Below are 17,614 nucleotides of genomic sequence, written 5' to 3'. Positions count from 1 at the left end.
AACAACACCCCTATAAATGGCTTGAATAAAGACTTTTTGCACAAGACTTATTTTTTTTTTAAAAACTCAAATCTTTATACAAACAATTTAACTACACCATAAAACAAGGTGAATATGAAACAATCAACAGAAAAGTCAAGAAGTTTGTCGTTTGTATGGCGTGCATGGGAAACGGCCATTACAACGAAGCCTTTACAACGAAATCGTTAACCACGCATGCAGTACAACGCATGCGTGGTTAACACGAAAGCCTTTACCACGCATACCTTTACTACGAGGTTTGTAGTAAAGGTATATGTGGTAAAGGTAAAAAGTTTTAAAAAAAGGGGGGTTTGGGGGGGTCTCCCCCCCCAAAAAGAAACTCACCTGAAGTCACGTCGGGTATCAGCGCCGTTTAAGAGAAAACAGAAAATAAACTTCTGCTTTCTCTTAACGACGTATGACGTCACCACGCTAGTAATTGTGGTAAATGTTATGCGTGGTAAACGAATTCCGTTGTAACGCATGCGTGGTAACGGCATGCGTTGCAACGGAATTCGTTGTAACGTCATATATTCGGCGTGCATATTGGGGACGAACATGCCATATTAACGTCAACCCTAATGTACTAAAAAAAACAAGAACTGAAAACAATCGGATGCCACTGAAAAAAATTGTTGCTTTTCTGTAGCATCCATTTTTCACATGATTTCTTTAGTGTTCATTCCCCAGTGCTTTCTAAAAGAAGCAGAACGATACATCAAGGTAGGAAATACTAAAGCATTCTTATGAGTTTACCAAAGAGGAGACTGACAAGGTGTCAAGCCAATGGTTGAATGCTTCGGAGAAAAATAAGTTAATGGATGACTGAGGAGGAGTCTAAGGTCTTAAAATAACTTTAGACCATATGTTCATCATCAATGGTGCAAACACTGTACATGACCAATCTAAACAAGCATTTGCAAATCGGTCTCGCCTTTGGAACCTTATAAACTATTTAGCCATGCATCACATTCTCCTGGGTGCTGCCACATCTACTGTTCTTTAACATAGCAATGCATGAGGAATATCTGCAGTTTTATGGCAGGCGGCCATTTCTGCCAGAACGGGGTATGAAGGCCATAGACGCAGGCAGGAGTGTGGGTGGAGCTCCTGTAATCACAGGAAGCGCGTGTCTGATTGCTGAAATGTTGTATCCTGTTTAAAGCACTGGATGGGACAGAAATCTGTACATGTGCTGGGCAGCAAACACTGGTGTGCACGGATGTACAGCTGGGCCTATACTGAGAAGGCATCCCTGTGTGATGAGGAAAGTGTGCCAGGATGGCGGATATTATCACCTGTGCTCACGGGGTGCATCATTTGCAAAACTGTACATCAGTATGTACCATTGTTGCCAACACAGTGAGGCTGGCAACACCCCGCCATGTGCAAGAGAACACCCAGCAAAACTGCGGGAAGGCAGTCTGAGCCTGCAGTGCAGAGGGCAACAAGAGGCACTTGGGGACTCAGACGAGGCTCGCAGGAACTCATGTAGCAGCTGCAGTGCACGTTGAGATGGCTAGAACAACTACTTTTTATTCATCTATATTTTATTCTTCCTATCAGCGCACAGTGTCCGGTTGTTTCTTGCACGAGAGTCAACCTGTATTGTCCTGAAAATAACATGCAAACAAGCATCACATAATGCGAAACAAGCATTTACAATGCAACGGTTTCGCATTTGGAAAAGTTAGAGCTATTGGCAATGTAAATGACAATGCCATTTATTTATCTGTTTTCAAAACCAACACATAAATACAAATTTTGTCATTTACAATGCCAATAGCTCAAACTTTTCCAAAGGCGAAACCGTTGCATTGTAAACATCTCGAGATCTGAGTGTCACCGACCTCCCTCTCTAGAGATGTGAGTGTCACCGGATCAGCATGCTCTAAAATTTTTACTTTTAAAAACTATTTTTAAACATGTTTTAGAGTGGATTACCATTCAGTTTTTCGCTTTGGGCATACTGAATATGGTTTATTAGGGAAAAATAGCACACAATATGTAGATTCCAAGGGTAATAAGATCCGCATTTTCGATGTTGTTATAGTCTGAATTACGCCTGAAGCTGAGTACACTGATGTATTGTACGCACTGTATTAGAACTGCACACTTGTCCCCACTGTATGTGGCATGTTGGTCAGGATTCGTCTCCGTCTCAAACATCCCTCCGCGCTCCTGCAGTTTCCAAGGGAAGAATTGCGATTATTGTGGCGGGGGTTTGAATCTAGACTATTCCTGCTATCTGCGTTTCTTGTATCTAATCCCCCGTGAGACTCCTGTCACTGTGAGCCGTGGGGATGTGTTTCCTCCTTTCTATTAATTATTGGAGGCTTTGTTTGTATTTTTTGTATTTTGTATTTTTTTGTGACACTCTCTGGAGTTCCCACTCATAGTAAACAGTGGCTTGTGTTAAAGGGTCCACGCTCCAGGGCACTGTGGGGTGAGTGGGGCTTTCTTCAGATTTGAGGGAAGGGGGCGCTAAAGATTGCTTTTGAGGCAACATTTTAACAGCCGAACTGACAAAGAATGTGAGGCATTTAACGTCCAAATATCGGCTTTCTGTAACTAACACATCATGTAAATGCCCGTATCAAGGGCATGTTACATTTGTTTCATCAAAATGATATCAGGGCTTGAAACTTAAAGTCAGAGCTACGGCGAGAGGCTGGCAGGGCTGCGAGAGGTTGGCAGGGCTGCGAGAGGCTGGCAGGGCTGTGAGAGGCTGGCAGGGCTGGGGCAGAGTCATTATGAGTCATTATGGTCACACAGAGCAGGGTTTGTAATACACGACTCGGACAGAAGACCCGTTTAAAGGCACCGCCTAGCATGAAAGCCCCACATGTCCCCTGGCCTCTCCGGGTCTGTAGTGCTGAATTTGCAAATAAATAGATGAATAAGTTCCAAGGGTCAGAGTAAGGGCCCACTGCAGCTTGCGCCACACATGGCCCCTGCAGCGCTGCCAGTGACAGCACCAGTACAACACCCAACCGTGATGGCCGCTGCGAGGGGGAAAGGACGTCTTTCTAAACTGTTATCGGGATTAAACTGCGGGGTGCATCATGAACATATAGACATGCGTTTTACAAGGAAACCTCATCCTTAATCAGCCCAGTGATCGTGTTCGAATTAGGCGAAGTTGAAGCGAAAAAGCATGTGCCATCGGATTGATCGTGGTCTGTCCGTGATGGAGCAGAGTTAAATCGTCGACTGTGTAGTGCTCAAACAGAATCTCGCCGGGTACTATAGAGCGGGTTCGGGCTAGTGAAAAACCCGTTGTTGGTGTCCTGGGAATCGCAGAAGTAACGGCGGACGCGACGCATGCGTGTTAAATCAAAGGGTAATAGAAACAAACAATGGGCAAATGTCCGTGGCAACCATCTTGGGCGTGTGTTGGGTGAAATGAGTTCACAAAAATGATGTGAACAAAAGGAATGGAAACCCGTGAATTAAAGCCAAATGTAACTACAAAAATCGCATGTGCATAAAATAGTAACCTAAGTGTTTTGCAGAGTAATGTGATATACATGAAATGTTGTTAAGGCAATTCAACACATTCATTAACTATGTACGATACAGTAAATGATAATATAAACCAACAAGCCTGGCCAACTACAAATCCTCCTGTTGTTGTTTTTTCCCCTCTCGGAACGCAGACAAGCTCCAGACGGCAACAAGTCAGGTCCCGGGCCGGCCAGCCAATCACAGCGCGGCCCGGGGAATGACATCACGGGGGTGTCCCGGGCCGGCAGCCAATGACAGCGCGGCCCGGGACAAAGGGGCGGGACTTAAAAAAAGTCCCAGAAACGCCCCCGAATCGCGTTTTCACCAGAAAGCGTGATTGACAGCCTCTGTCTCCCAATGGCTAGCCTCCATTTATGGAGCTAGCCAATGAGAGACAGAGGCGGAACTAAAGTCGATAGTTGCAACGCCCAGGGCGAAACCTAAAAAGGGTAGCACATGTGCAGTGGAACTCACTACACGTCCTCCGCTCCACCCTGCCATCCAGATACCCGAACCATAACTAAAAGAACCAAAAACGAGAATTTCCCCTAAAAACAACGACATTAATAAAATAATAAAAAGTAAACGCGTTGTTTTGCCTCTGCTCTACATTGTGTTGTACAGCACTGCAACTTCAACTGGAGTTATATAGTGTTTACAACCCATAGCGCGGCGTTGTAGCGCTTCACATATTGATCCCTGGTACCTGCAGGGCTCTAACTCATGTATCGCTGTGTGAGAATGGCACAGTGTGCTTCAGTGTACAGTGCTCTCAAGTTTTCAAAATTCGCAAGAGTGAAAGCAAGTTAGTTAGCATGCTTGATGACATCATGGGAAGAAATGTCACAGAGATGTTGACATCAATAACAGCAGTGGACATTAGTTAAATGATAAAACAATCACAATGAAAGCAACATTAAGGAAAACCACCACAGCACACTAAGGTAGGTAGAAGAATAGCTGACAGGAGCTGTGGAGCACAACTCAGATTGTAGGGTCATACACCAATCCATTTGTTAACCATTTAATGTGTCTTATTTCCCACATATTGTACCAGCCTTGTCCTACTTCCCTGTTCGTATACCTCCTGTGTCTGTGGAAGTGACACCAGGGCGATGCCAAGGGATTCGAAAAACGATGTACTGTCGACAGCTGGGCTTCAACATCCTCGGTGTAAACCTCAGTTACTCAAACCATGCTTCGCCCTTACTCCCACACAACACCAACGCTCACTCACCCAGACACTGAAAACACATTCTGAAAAGCATCCAATAACAGCCCTTATCAACAAGCATCATACTTGTTAGTACGAGGGCTTACTTAGAACTGCTGCTAATTAGTCCTACTTTGGACCACCTGAAAAAGAGTCTTTCGCGGTTTTCAGTTGAACCTCTCTAAAAACCGAGACATGAGCCAATTATGCCGAAATCTTCCGGGATAGCTGTTGAAAACCGGGACTGCCCCGGCAAATCCGGGATACCTGGTCACCCTATGATATTACAACGGGGTTAGGATTGTGCCGGGGCAGCAGTCCTGCCCCTCTCGTGCACCGTGCCGCCGCACATGAGTCCGGTTATTGGTGTCTGTTTGCAGGAGGTGAACACCCCTTGTTTATAATGGGGGTGGGGCAGTTATAATGCGGGTTAGGATAGTGTCGGGGCAGCAGTCCTGCCCCTCTCCTGCACCGTGCCCCCGCACAGGACTCCTGTCGCAGGAGGTGAACACCCCTTGTTTATACTGGGGTTGGAGGGTGGCGCTGTTATAATGCGGGTGAGAATAGTGCCGATTCAGCAGTTCTGCCAGCCTCCTTGCACTGGTTGCCTCCGCACAGGACACATACCGGCACGCCCTGGTAAGTAAAGTGCCACATCCAACTTGTCCCAGTGCATCGCTCGAGTCTAGCACATAGAAGCCTGGACGCTCCTTTAAAATACATAGGGTGATTAAAATAATGATCTTCCAGGCCAGTATGCCAGTGGAGGCAACATGTAGCTGCTACTATGTGAATAAAATAGGTGAAATTTCACCTCCCCCTCAATACATCTGTCCGGGGCAAGTGCGGAGTCCTGGTGGCATAAAGGCTGCCAAATAAACAGTACTGGATTATTTGAAATAATTAATGACCGCATAATTTGGGGTATTAATATTGATGGTTCACCCGGGCATCATCATCTGGTCCTGGTCATTATTACCGTTTCTGGGGCATTATTGGCTGGGCCTCAGCTGGAATGACAGACAACCTCCCTCAATGTAACCCGTCCTGCGGTGGGGCAATGATCCTTGTAAGGGAGTGAGGGGTTACAGCATGCAGGGGCATACACGGGGATAAACCAGGACAATACACTCTTTGGTTGGTAACTTGGACCGGAAGTCCCGAGCGACCTCCGTCCTTTTATTTGTAGCCTTCTGGCCACGCCTGGCCAGAAGGTGCAACAATGTGTGTGTGTGTTTCCGGGTCTCCCCCAAGACCCGTGAAACACTAGAACGTTACATCCCTTCCCAACTTGGTATTTTGTCCCGAACCTTTGACGTGGTGTGGCTCACTGGTTAGAGGCGGCAGACCCGGAAGCAGAGAACGGCCCGCGACCAGGGTTCAATTCCCGACGCGGCAGGGTCGTGGACCAGGGTCAGCGGACTCGATAATTCTCGCCTCTGTGCCTACTCTAACCAAGGATCACACTCGGCAACTTTGGGCATTAGCTTGCCTCATCTCTACAACGGCCCCCCACATTCGCCGGGGATGCCTGGTTTCACCATGGAGATACCCAGTAGGGACCATCTCACAGGGATAGCCACGACGGGTTCCCCAGCGGTCTACAGCGCCACGACGCCTGAGGGCAGCAGTGCGCTTTACAAGACACATACATTCACATACATTTACGCAGTCAACACGCAAAATCAGCCAGTCTCTGGTTTGGCCTGGTATTCGGCAGGAGGTTGTGATGACCTTGACCCCGGGTTGTTTGGGGGGCCTGTGGTCTCAATCCTGGAGATTGTGGGATGGTGACAGCGCCTCCAGTTGTATTGTGATCATCAGCATCCTCCGGCTGGCTAACTACTCCAGGGTTTAACCTGTCATCAGACACCACGGTTTCAAGCGTAGATGGGATGCGTTTGAACCACGACACATTTCTGGTCACCTCTTCCCCGTCTCTTTGTGCCGTCACTGCAGTGCCTTTCGTTGTTTTGATGGTCCACGGCTCTGCTTCATATGGGGTACGGAATTTTCCACAAGGCCTCCGTGTTCGTATTAACACAGCGTCTCCCGGAACTAGTTCTCTTGCTCGCCTCTTTCGGCTGGCCCGTTCATTAGTCTTCCTCCGTCACTCTTGAGTGGCCGCCGGCTCATAAGATTCGGGCACCCAGTCGTCAGCCATAGGCAGTAGGTCTCGCCTTGGTCCCGCGAACATTAGCGACCACGGGGATCTTTGCATGGTGCTATGTGGGGTGCTCCGGTATTCCCACAGGAAGTGCTGTAGTGCTGTCTCCGGGTCTGTCCCTTCGACAACGGCTATTCTCAATGTCTTGTTCACAGTTCTCATAAATCTTTCCGCTTCGCCATTAGCCTGGGGCCATTGAGACGTGACTCGATGGTGTCTTACCCCAAGGTTCTGCAGAAATTCTTTACATTCACTACCTTGAAAAGGCAGCCCATTATCTGTTTTGATCACTTGGGGAATTCCAAACAATGCAAAGATCTTGCTGAGTATCGGCTGTACATTGGCGAAACTGGTAGACTGTGCCACCTCGACCACTGGGTATTTTGTGTAACTGTCTATCACCACTACTGTCACTCTGCCGTCTGGAAAACTGCCAAAATCTAGACTAAGCCAGGCCCATGGTGCCGGGGCTGGTTTCTCCGTGATGACGGGCGCAGGTGCATCCAGTGAACTGGTGAGCTGGCATGCCCGGCAATTTCGTACAACACTTTCGACTTTCTCCTCCATGTTGGGAAACCACACTTTCTCCCTCATTCGGGCCTTCATCCTTCGTGTTCCTTGATGACCTTCATGAGCTAGCAAAGTCGCTTGGTCTTGTAGGGTGGTGGGGATCACTACTCGCGATCCTCGAAGTATGAGTCCATTATTTGCTCGGCTGAGCTCGTTGTGCACTTTCCAGAATTGTGATAAACGTGTGCGATCTGTCTCATTCCAACCACTAACATTGCGCAAAAAGTTCTTCCATGAGCTAGCTTCTATGGCTTCCTTGACTCTTGTCATTACTGCATCACTGTCATACTGGGCCACGACGACATCGGCCTCTAGCACCTGAGGGCACGACAGTTGAGACACCATATCCACAAATTCTTCAGTCAGTATTTCTTGGTCTATTGCCACATTGGTATCCACGGGAGAGGGGGGGGGGTCTCGACAGGAAGTCTGCAGGGTCTTCGCCCCCGGTCTGTAGACTAAATCCATTTAATAGTGTTGGACCTGGATGTCCCATCTCTCAATCCGAGGCGGGGGATGTGGGGCTGTCCCTTTGAACAACGGTATCAGCGGCTGATGATCGGTGATCATCCGAAAGGGATGTCCTGTTATGTACAAGTGAAAATGATTGCAGGCCCATTTCACTGCCAGCGCCTCTCTCTCGATTTGTGAATACCTGGCCTCCGTTGCCGTCAGAGCCTTGCTTGCAAACACTAGCGGAACCCACACTCCTAGTTCTGCTTCCTGTGTCAAGAGCCGCCCAGACCCACCGGGCTGGCATCCACTAGTATCTCTGTCTGTCTAGCTGTATCAAAATACGCCATAGTTGTACTATCCAGTAGCGCTGCTTTTACCTTGTCAAAGGAATCTGCTTCCATCTTCGACCATCGCCAGGCACTTTCTTTTTTTGTCAGATTCCTCAACGGTTCCGCTATGGTGGCTAACTGAGGGATGAAACGGGCGCAATATTGTGCCATGCCCATGAAACTTCTCACCTCCGACGCTGTCGTTGGGGCTGGAGGACACTTGATAGCAGACGACTTTCGTGGATCTACCCTGACTCCCTCCGAGTCAAATACGTATCCAAAGAACTCTATTGATTGCTTAAAGAATTGACACTTCTCTTTGTGTAGCGTGACTCCAAACTCCGCCAATCTCCGTAGCGTGGCCTTCAACCTCTGATGGTGTTCTTCGCTAGTCTTGGCATGTATGAGTATGTCATCACTGACGTTTAAAACTCCCGGTAGCCCCGACAGGATCTCCTTGATTGTGTTCTGAAAGATTTCTGCGGCCGACGTTATACCAAAATTGAGTCTCTTATACCTTCTTAGGCCTAGATGCGTTGAAAACGTCATAATGTATCGACTTTCCTCCGCCAGCTTCAACTGATGGTAGCCCGCATTTAGGGCGAGCTTGGAGAACCACTGGGCTCCATTCAGATCTGTTAATATATTATCCACCGTGGGCGTGAGGTGTCTCTCCCTTTTTATTGCCTTGTTGGGCATCATCATATCAATGCATATCCGTATTTGGCCTGGCTGTCGGGGTTTCTCTGCAATCACCATCGGCGATACCCATGGCGTCGGCCCCGTTACCTTCTCTATTACGCCTTGTTCCTCCAACTTACTACGCTCCTGCTCAACTGCCGAGCGAAGATGGAACGGCATTCATTGATGTCTCAACGCTATGGGTTGTATTGCTTTGTCGATGTGTAATTTGACTGGTGGCCTTTTGACAGTTCCTAGCCCTTGAAACAACGATGGAAACATCTGAAGGATTTCTTCTGTGTGTAGTGCTTTGACTGCATTAGCGAACGCATTCAACTTGAGATCTTCCGCTGTGTGACTTCCTACGATCAAGTCCGCCTCTTTGTCAATCACGTGAAACGTGGTGGTCAGCTCTTGTTCCTCAGCTCTTACACGTACAGTAATTTTTCCTCGCACCGGTAGCGGTGTTTTACTGCCATATGTTAGAATCCTAGCCTTCGACGGTACCAGCTGTGGTCTCGGTCTCAGCGCCTTATAGTGCTGAATACCCATCACATTAATCGTGGCTCCCGTGTCTATGACTCCAGTGACTGTCGATCCGTTGATTTGAATCTGGCACTTCGGCTGTTGTCTTCTCCTTCTCTTAAGCTCATTCACAAACGAGACGTAGTAGCACTCCTCTACATCCTCGGTTGATGAGTCATCCAGCCGCTGCAGGTAGCGGGGTTGTGTTCTGGTTCCTTTCGAGTGGTGTGCCTCCTCCAGGGCAAGCTGTCTGACAGCTTTGGTTGGTGCCTTTTTTCCTGTGTTTCCGTGTCCCCGGAAACCCCCTCTAGCACCACCTCTGCAGACACTGGCGAAGTGATTTAGTCCTCCGCACTTGGCGCACGCCTTGCCACGTGCTGGGCAGCCATCTTGGTTGTGTGCCTCATACCCGCAGGAACCACACGGAGTGCGACGCGGCGTCCTGGTCGGCCATCTTCCTCGTCCTCCTCGGCCGCTGTTTCGCACTGCATCTATCCTCGCTGTTTTTACAGTGACCTCAGTGTTTGCTGTGGGGTTTATGGCAGCCTCCATCGCTGTGGCTCGTGCGTCGGATAATTTGTGTGACCTGGCCAACATTAATATTTCGTCTAGTGTTATTCGGGGCTGTCTCAGTATCAGCGTCCTGAGATGTTTATTCTTGCATCCTTGAATTAGTTGTGCTGTCACCTCTTTCGTTTGGTCATCATCTGGGCATGTGCTTATTAGTTCTCTCAATCGCGCATGGAAAGCGTCCATTGTTTCTCCTTCGCGCTGCCTTGACTGTCTGAACTTGAAACGCACAAAATGGGGATTCAATTGTGGGTCAAAGTGTGCGTTAAGTGCTTGTACTGCGGCATCATAATCGGTCGCTACTCCAGTGTTTGGCAGATGTGTGAACAACTTATACAACTCATCCCCTCCAAAATGCAGAAGCAGGGATCTTTTTACCTCATTGTCCTTCTCCCTAGTTGCCGTGAAATAGTTGTTCAATCGACTCAGCCACACTGTCCATCTTGGTGCCACAGTTCCTGCGTCAGTCAGCGCAGTAAACGGCGGTATGGGGTTAATTTGTGAGTGTGGCGACTGCTGGACTACTGGTCCCGCTGCCTGCTGTCCTGCCGGCCCTGCGCTGGGGCCACTGCCGCTGGGGCTACTGCCTGCTGCGCCCCTCCTTGTGCTGCGTTGTCTACCATTGTCGCTGCCGCTATTTAACGCCTTTCCTCCACACCTCACTTGTCAACACTACCTCTGGTTGAGCTCTGCACTTTGCGTTCCGGTACACTGTTTCTGCCCCAATGTCTTTCTCACTGTGTCTCCATGTTGGTGCTTCTCATTGATCACACGTGCCACTGCTTTACTTTTCTTTTATATTTTGGCTTCTGGTGGAGTCAGATACCAATTATTCGTTTGCTGGTGCCAATGCTTGTTTCCTACTCAGCCGTTTTGTCTCCCCTGGCTTGCTGCCTGCTCTCTGTCCTGGGGGCGCCTCCCTGCTCCTCCGTAGGAGCTGCCGATGCACGGTGAGGCCTCTTCACGCGTCTCCGACGCTGGGGCTGGCCTACTGCTCACTGCGCATGCGCGCACCACGTGGCTTTCCAGCCGGGCTTCTGCTACACTCGGCCCGCTCTTCGCCGCGTCTCCCTCCGTCCTGGGGCTCCGCTCAGCGGTCCCACACGCAGCCCTTCACGCGCTGCTTACCGGGATTACTGGCCCCACGACGTCCCCGGGTGACGGTCTCCTTCCGTTCTTGGCCCACGTGCAGACCGGCGACCACGCTTCACAGCGGCACCGGTAAGACTCCTTCCCTCTCACTCTTCGGGCTCGTACGACAAACGAATCCCACCCTCGTCGCCAGTGTAAGGGAGTGAGGGGGTTACAGCATGCAGGGGCATACACGGGGATAAAACAGGACAATACACTCTTTGGTTGGTAACTTGGACCGGTAATCCAGAGCGACCTCCGTCCTTTTATTTATAGCCTTCTGGCCACGCCACTGTTGATCCTACGCAACCACTCTCATAGGCAACAAATTAAGTAATGCAAATTCAATGTGTGACGTGCTGCAACAGCTTCCGGTAATGTCAACGCTGTACAGCATAAATGCATAAATTAATAAATGAAACACGCTAAAAAGTCGGAAGTCTTGAGTAGACGGGAGAGACTTGGAAATAACACAAAAAAGACGTTGCACAGCCCCTGTGCAGAAAATAATTTTTCACTGGGGATCAAACAATTGTAAACTAAAAATTAGTTGTCACATACATAGAAACTGAATTAACAAAAAACATCAGAAACTAATAATGTAAAAGGCAGCGGGGAAGCGCATTTTAATAAGTTTCATGTCAGATTTAAAATGCAGACTTTCAGGTTAGCGTCTCTCTTCCTGTTGATCTGCGTGGGGTAATTCAGGCGGGGAGTCCGGCTATGCCCGCCGGTGAGAGGCCCTTTTCTGGGACGGAGTACTTTAACACAGCGCTTGTATTCGATTTAGTCCTGTCGAGGTTTTAATAGTGTGCAGATTTACGACAGAGATTTTAGATAAATCTGTAAGGGTAGAAAACCCCACAAGTTCCATTTGCATGTTGAAGGAAGAGTCGTGCACAATGTAAAATCAACGCTACACAGGAATGGTTCTCGAAAAGCCGTGTGTGGGATGCAGACATGTACATAAACACCGGGAGTGAAAAAAGGGGCTGCGTGGGCATCGGTGTTTGCCCATATCACGACTGGATTGACCTAAAGAGCCAGATAGCCACACCCTAAAAAGCGTGGAGAGAGCGCGCCCGAATCTCTCAAATTGTTTCCTCTCAAAAACCCTGTTTACGTTACCACAGCGTGACTAGGCATTTGTCTGCATACCTGAAATACAGATACATATAACTCGTGCTGAATTTAAAATGAATAAAAGGGACAGGAGTCCAGGGGCTTCCTCAGGAGCCTTAGAGCAAGGTGGGCCCACATGTCCAACTCAAGTGGACATGTGGGCCCTAGAGCATCGCAGAGCCACATAGGAAAGCCTCCGGAAGAGCCCCGCAGGGCCCCAGCCTGCCCAGTGAGAGGAGGGAGCGGCCTGAGGAGTGGGCACACGAGGTCAGGGAGCAACCAGTAATGACAACAGCAATCCCAGGCCACTTGGAAGGTAATTGTAATTGTAAGTGGATTTATAGAGCGCGATTGATGCCCGGGGGCGTCCAAGCGCTAAGGGACCAACAGATGATTAGGCAGAGGCGGGGATAGTACCAGGAATTACTGTGGGGAGTTGAAAAGAAGAGTCTTGAGCTGTTTCCGGAATGAGGTAAGATTGAAGTTAGCTCTCAGATGAAGGGGAAGGGCGTTCCACAGCTTGGAGGCGTTATGGGCGAAGGTCCTACCACCTGATCTGGCTCTTTTTATTCTGGGTGTGGTGGCAATGAAGGTCTGGGTTGACCGTAGGTTTCTACTTGGATGGTAGTGAGAGATTAGGTTGCGGGTGATAATGGGGCCTGTGTCCCAGAAGGCCTGGTGGGCGATACACAAGGCTTTGAAGTGGATTCTTTGGCGGACTAGCAACCAGTGTAGACTGGTCAGACCAGCTCTGATGGATTGTCGGCGTGGGAGCTGGAGCAGTGTCCGGGCTGCACAGTTCTGCACTGTTTGAAGTCTCCGCAGTGTGTAGTCTGGTGCCGCGAGATACAGGACGTTATTGAAGTCCAGGCGGGACTGGATCAGACCCTGGATGGCCACCTGTTTAGCCTCCATGGGTAAAAGATGAATAATTTTTTTGAGCATTTTAAGCAGGCCAGAGCAGGTGGGCGAAAGTTTGGTAGCTTGTGTGCTGATGGACAAGCGTTTGACCCGAGGTCAACAAGTAGTTTAACCGCAACTTGATCAGCAGCACATGATTCAGTTTGTGGCGGTGGCTTTAAGGTCAGAGCCGTATTCCCGAGTGCCAAGCCCTACGTCTGGGTGTCGGAGAAGGGGCAGGACGGGCATGTCTGTCATGCGCTAGTGTTTCCTCTTGTGGCGTCGGACGAGTTGGAAAAAGAAAATAGTGCTTTCAGACGAATAAACTTATACTGTGTAACAACAGAAGTAAAGAGGCCAGTAGCTATGGGAGGAAACAATTGAAGAAAAGGCAGTACTAAGTAAGGACTAAGAAACCCATTACTGAATCAGAAGGCAGAATTTACAAAGGACAAAGACAGAAGCCAATTACAAATATCGGGGGAGAGCGGGCGGGGCTTATCTTTCATTCTCCACTACAGCAGATCGCCAAGGCAGCGCATGCGCGCTAACTCAGGCGCGACCTAACAAAGAAATCGAATTTGGTTATGTGTAGACTATGCAAGAGCAAGTTACCATCACTCCCAGTACGGTGAGTCAATGGCAGAAGTGAGCTGGCCACGTCCCCATGATATAAGCTTTAGTGCTTGAAAGATAAATGTGAAGGACACAACAAACCAATGGATATTCACGGACTAAACAAAGATTAAAGTGATGTTATAGTAAGGTTTAGTGAATTAATACTTAAAAATCCACTGAAAAAACAAAAGGTTTAAAGTCAGGCTAGAATTAGGTGAAAAATGTCAGTTAAAAAATAATTCAAAAATAGGAATCAAAACGCACACCGAAGTTCACTAGTTCTAGTTTACTGAGCTAACTATAACTAGTGCCCACGCCATGCACTGCGCAGGACCTCAAATATTACATCAATCATGACGTCTTCAAAAGTATCATTCATGACATCTCAAATAACATCATTCATGACATCACTGATGACATCTAATTGGTGTGAAAGTTTGCTATAAGCTTCGGACACTGAAGGAATTTTGTGAGCTACATCTTGAGGACATTTTCTATAGATTCTGTACAGTTAATGGGAGTAAGCTTTTGCACAATGCTTGGCCTCCTAAGAAGGCTTGCGGGTGTGGAGGGTAAGCATTCTCTGTGAAGAGTTGTCCACAGGACAAAGACTGTGTGTAACAGAGCCTTCCCCACCTAACAGTGTTTGAGAGTGTGTAGATAGTGGGTTCTCCAAGAAACGTTGGGCACACGCTAAGGCTGTGTGTAGTAGAGCCTTCCTCACCTAACAGTGTTTGAGAGTGTGTAGATAGTGGGTTCTCCAAGAAACGTTGGGCACACGCTAAGGCTGTGTGTAGTAGAGCCTTCCTCACCTAACAGCTTTTGAGAGTGTGCAGGTAGTGGGCTCTCCAAGAAACTTTGTGCACAGGGCAAAGGCTGTGTGTAGTAGAGGTTTAGAGACCTAATGGGGGAGGGATGTGTGGTGGGAGTGAGCTCTCCATGAAGAGCTGTACACAGAGCGAAGGCCAGGCATAATAGTAGCTTAGCCCCATAAAGGTACATGGGTGCCTGGAGGAAGTGCACTCGATGAAGGCTATGCGCGGGAGGGACTTGACAACAAATGGGGCTTGGGTGTCTGCAGTAAGTGAACTCTTAGTGAAAAGTTTTGCACATTAAAAGGATGGAAGGTTGTAGGGGCGTGGTCCCTTAATGAGGCTTGAGTGCATAGATAAAGTGGACTACACTCTTATTATTTCAAATAAATATAAAGTGTAGTATTACTCAGGGTGAGGAAAAAAGATTTAGCAGGAAACTTCTGGGGGCCCCGATTTCTTCCTCACAGTATATCTGTCATAAGGAATTGAAATTGCCATACATCGAAGATTACATTAGGGCTCGCCCAGCCATATTCTGGCTTAAAATTTGGCAAAACCCGGTGGCGACTCACCAGAGATATAATAACTGACTGCCTTAAATGTGAAAAGGGCAGGGATATACCCTGGCTTGCTACTGTAAGGGCGAGCTTAAACAGCGTGAATATTGAACATATATTTTTTAAAAATCCAAGTGACATGGGGGGGGATTTAACAAAAAACTCCTTCAGGGGGCCCTATACGATAAATATAGTAGTGCAAGATGTGAAAAAGAGCTCTTGAAATCTTCAGTCGGAAGGTATTTGTCTTTAGAAGATGCACGCTGTTCGTTATCATACCTGCCATCTAATTATCTCCTAAAGAATATTGGTCGCTGGGAAAGAGGCCTGCTTTTTCGCCTAAGGGTGGGTACCTTGAAATTTCTGCACTGTTTTCCCTTGGGGTTTAATGTTAACCGTGACCAAATGCCATGCCCTTGTGACAAACACAGTAATCGATCGATGTTAATTTTTTTATTCTTTTGTAATTTTTATCTAACATATACAAAATGGTTTTTTATTCCTTTTTTCAAGAAAACTGCTATTATGGATTATAACGTAGCTTGCACAGAAATTCTTAAATTGGAGTAGGATGATTTAGTCTTCCGAGTGGGGTCTTTTTGAAAGCTGCAGTGCGTTCACGTGCCTCAATGAGCATTCATTGACGGCTGATTTTTACTGTGCTTTAATTTACTATCCTGATAAGTAGTAAAACATTTGGATACTCGTGTTCATTTATTCATCCACCTCCGTACTTACTTTGGTAGTCTTTGTGCATATTCTATATGTTATCTCTGTTAGAATTATGTCAAACTGATGGATTGTTATTCATTCAATTGCACTTTATAGTTAATGCTGCTATTGATTTGTGCTCATATGTCATTAACTGGATATTGTTTTTATGATGCTGCAGTTTTATATTTGTGCATTTTATAGTCTTACGTATTTTAATGCTGGTATTTGATCTGTGCTTTTATGGATATATTTGTATCTGAATAAAGGTTAATTGAATTGAATGTAAATAAGCACATACGATTATGCAATTTATGCCTAACACAATCTGTGCCATTTAGCTCTTATTTACATATGTCTAAGGCTGTTTGTAGAGTACATTGAACATCAATATGGTGGATGATTTCATCAGTGTTGTCCTCAATTAGGTCATTTGAAATGTCATCAATGATATGTGAGGTCATAAACAGTTCATGGCAGGGTTGCAAGTTCTAGTAAGCTCAGTAAAATATATCTGGTAAATGTCCTTTTTTTTTAGTTTAAAATGTTTTTTTCTTAACTGGATTTCCCCCATCTATTACCTCACTTTTAACTTTATTTTTTTCCTGTGACTTTCTACTCTTTTTAACTTAAAGTAACAAATTATTAGCACTCCTAACTGTTTCACTTTAACCGTTATTTATCAGTTAATTTCTAGAGTTTTTTTTAACGCAAAGTAAAATATTACTAACATATAAATAACTGTATGTAGTAGGCCCTTCACTATGTAAGGAGGCTTGAGTATTTGGAGGGTGTGATCTCTCTGAAGAGCTGCACAGAGACCGCAGCCTCTCTGTAGTAGTGGCTCACTCACCGAATTAGACTTGGGTGTCAGGAGGGAGAGGGCTAGCCACGAAGAGCAGCCCAGAGACCGAAGGCCGTGCGGAGTAGGAGCGTGCCCATCTAAAGTAGGTTATGTGTCTGGAGGGAGAGGGCTCTATGCACAGTCTGAGCACTGAGCATAGGCTGTGCGAAATAGAGGCTTGAGTCTCTGCAGGGAGTGGGCTCTATGCATAATCTGCACGCCGAGCACAGACTGTGCGTTGTAGAGGGCTTTCCCACTTAATAGTGCTGGCATGTCTGGAGGGAGTGGGCTCTACACACATTATGCACACCAAGCCCTGACTGTGCATAGTAGGGCCTTCCCACCTGATGGGGCTTAAGTCTCTGGAGGGAGTGGGCTGTACGAACCGTTAATGCACCAGGCGCTGACTGTGTGCATAGTAGGGGCTTGTCCACATAATAGCGATTCTGTCTCCAGAGGGAGTTGGCTCTACGCACAGAGTGCGCACACACTATACACACACATATATCATATTAATACCAATATATTAACAACATTAACATCAAATCTTCAAATATATAGTCGAGACCTGCCAACCATGACAAACTACGATTCTACCTGTTGCAATGTAGTACAATGCCCCTGAAATTTGATCACTGAGGAAGTTAAAATACCAGAAACAGAAGTTAACATAGGTAACCTACTGATATTTAACAGAGCACCGCTGGACCTTCAATCTGGACATTGTAAGCATTGGACTGAATCTAATCTTCAACTGGCAGTCTCTAATTATCATAACTGCTATCAACCATTTGCAATGCAATAGGTCTCGCATTTATGAGAGTTTGAACTATTGGCATTTATGTGTTGTTTTTAAAACCGATAAATAAAAGGCATT

The 17,614-nt window shown here is 47.1% G+C and overlaps 1 protein-coding gene across 6 annotated transcripts in view; it reads right to left on the bottom strand.

Annotated features, from left to right (window-relative positions):
• Positions 1 to 17,614, bottom strand: part of RAB41 (RAB41, member RAS oncogene family) — a 419,208-nt gene that overhangs the window by 298,101 nt on the left and 103,493 nt on the right. The gene's annotated exons all lie outside the window — the stretch shown is intronic.

The sequence above is a fragment of the Lissotriton helveticus genome, chromosome 4_2, assembly GCF_964261635.1.
Source record: "Lissotriton helveticus chromosome 4_2, aLisHel1.1, whole genome shotgun sequence".
Lineage (NCBI taxonomy): Eukaryota > Metazoa > Chordata > Amphibia > Caudata > Salamandridae > Lissotriton > Lissotriton helveticus.
Note: the sequence above shows the minus strand (reverse complement) of the source record. Positions and strands in the feature narration are given on the sequence as shown.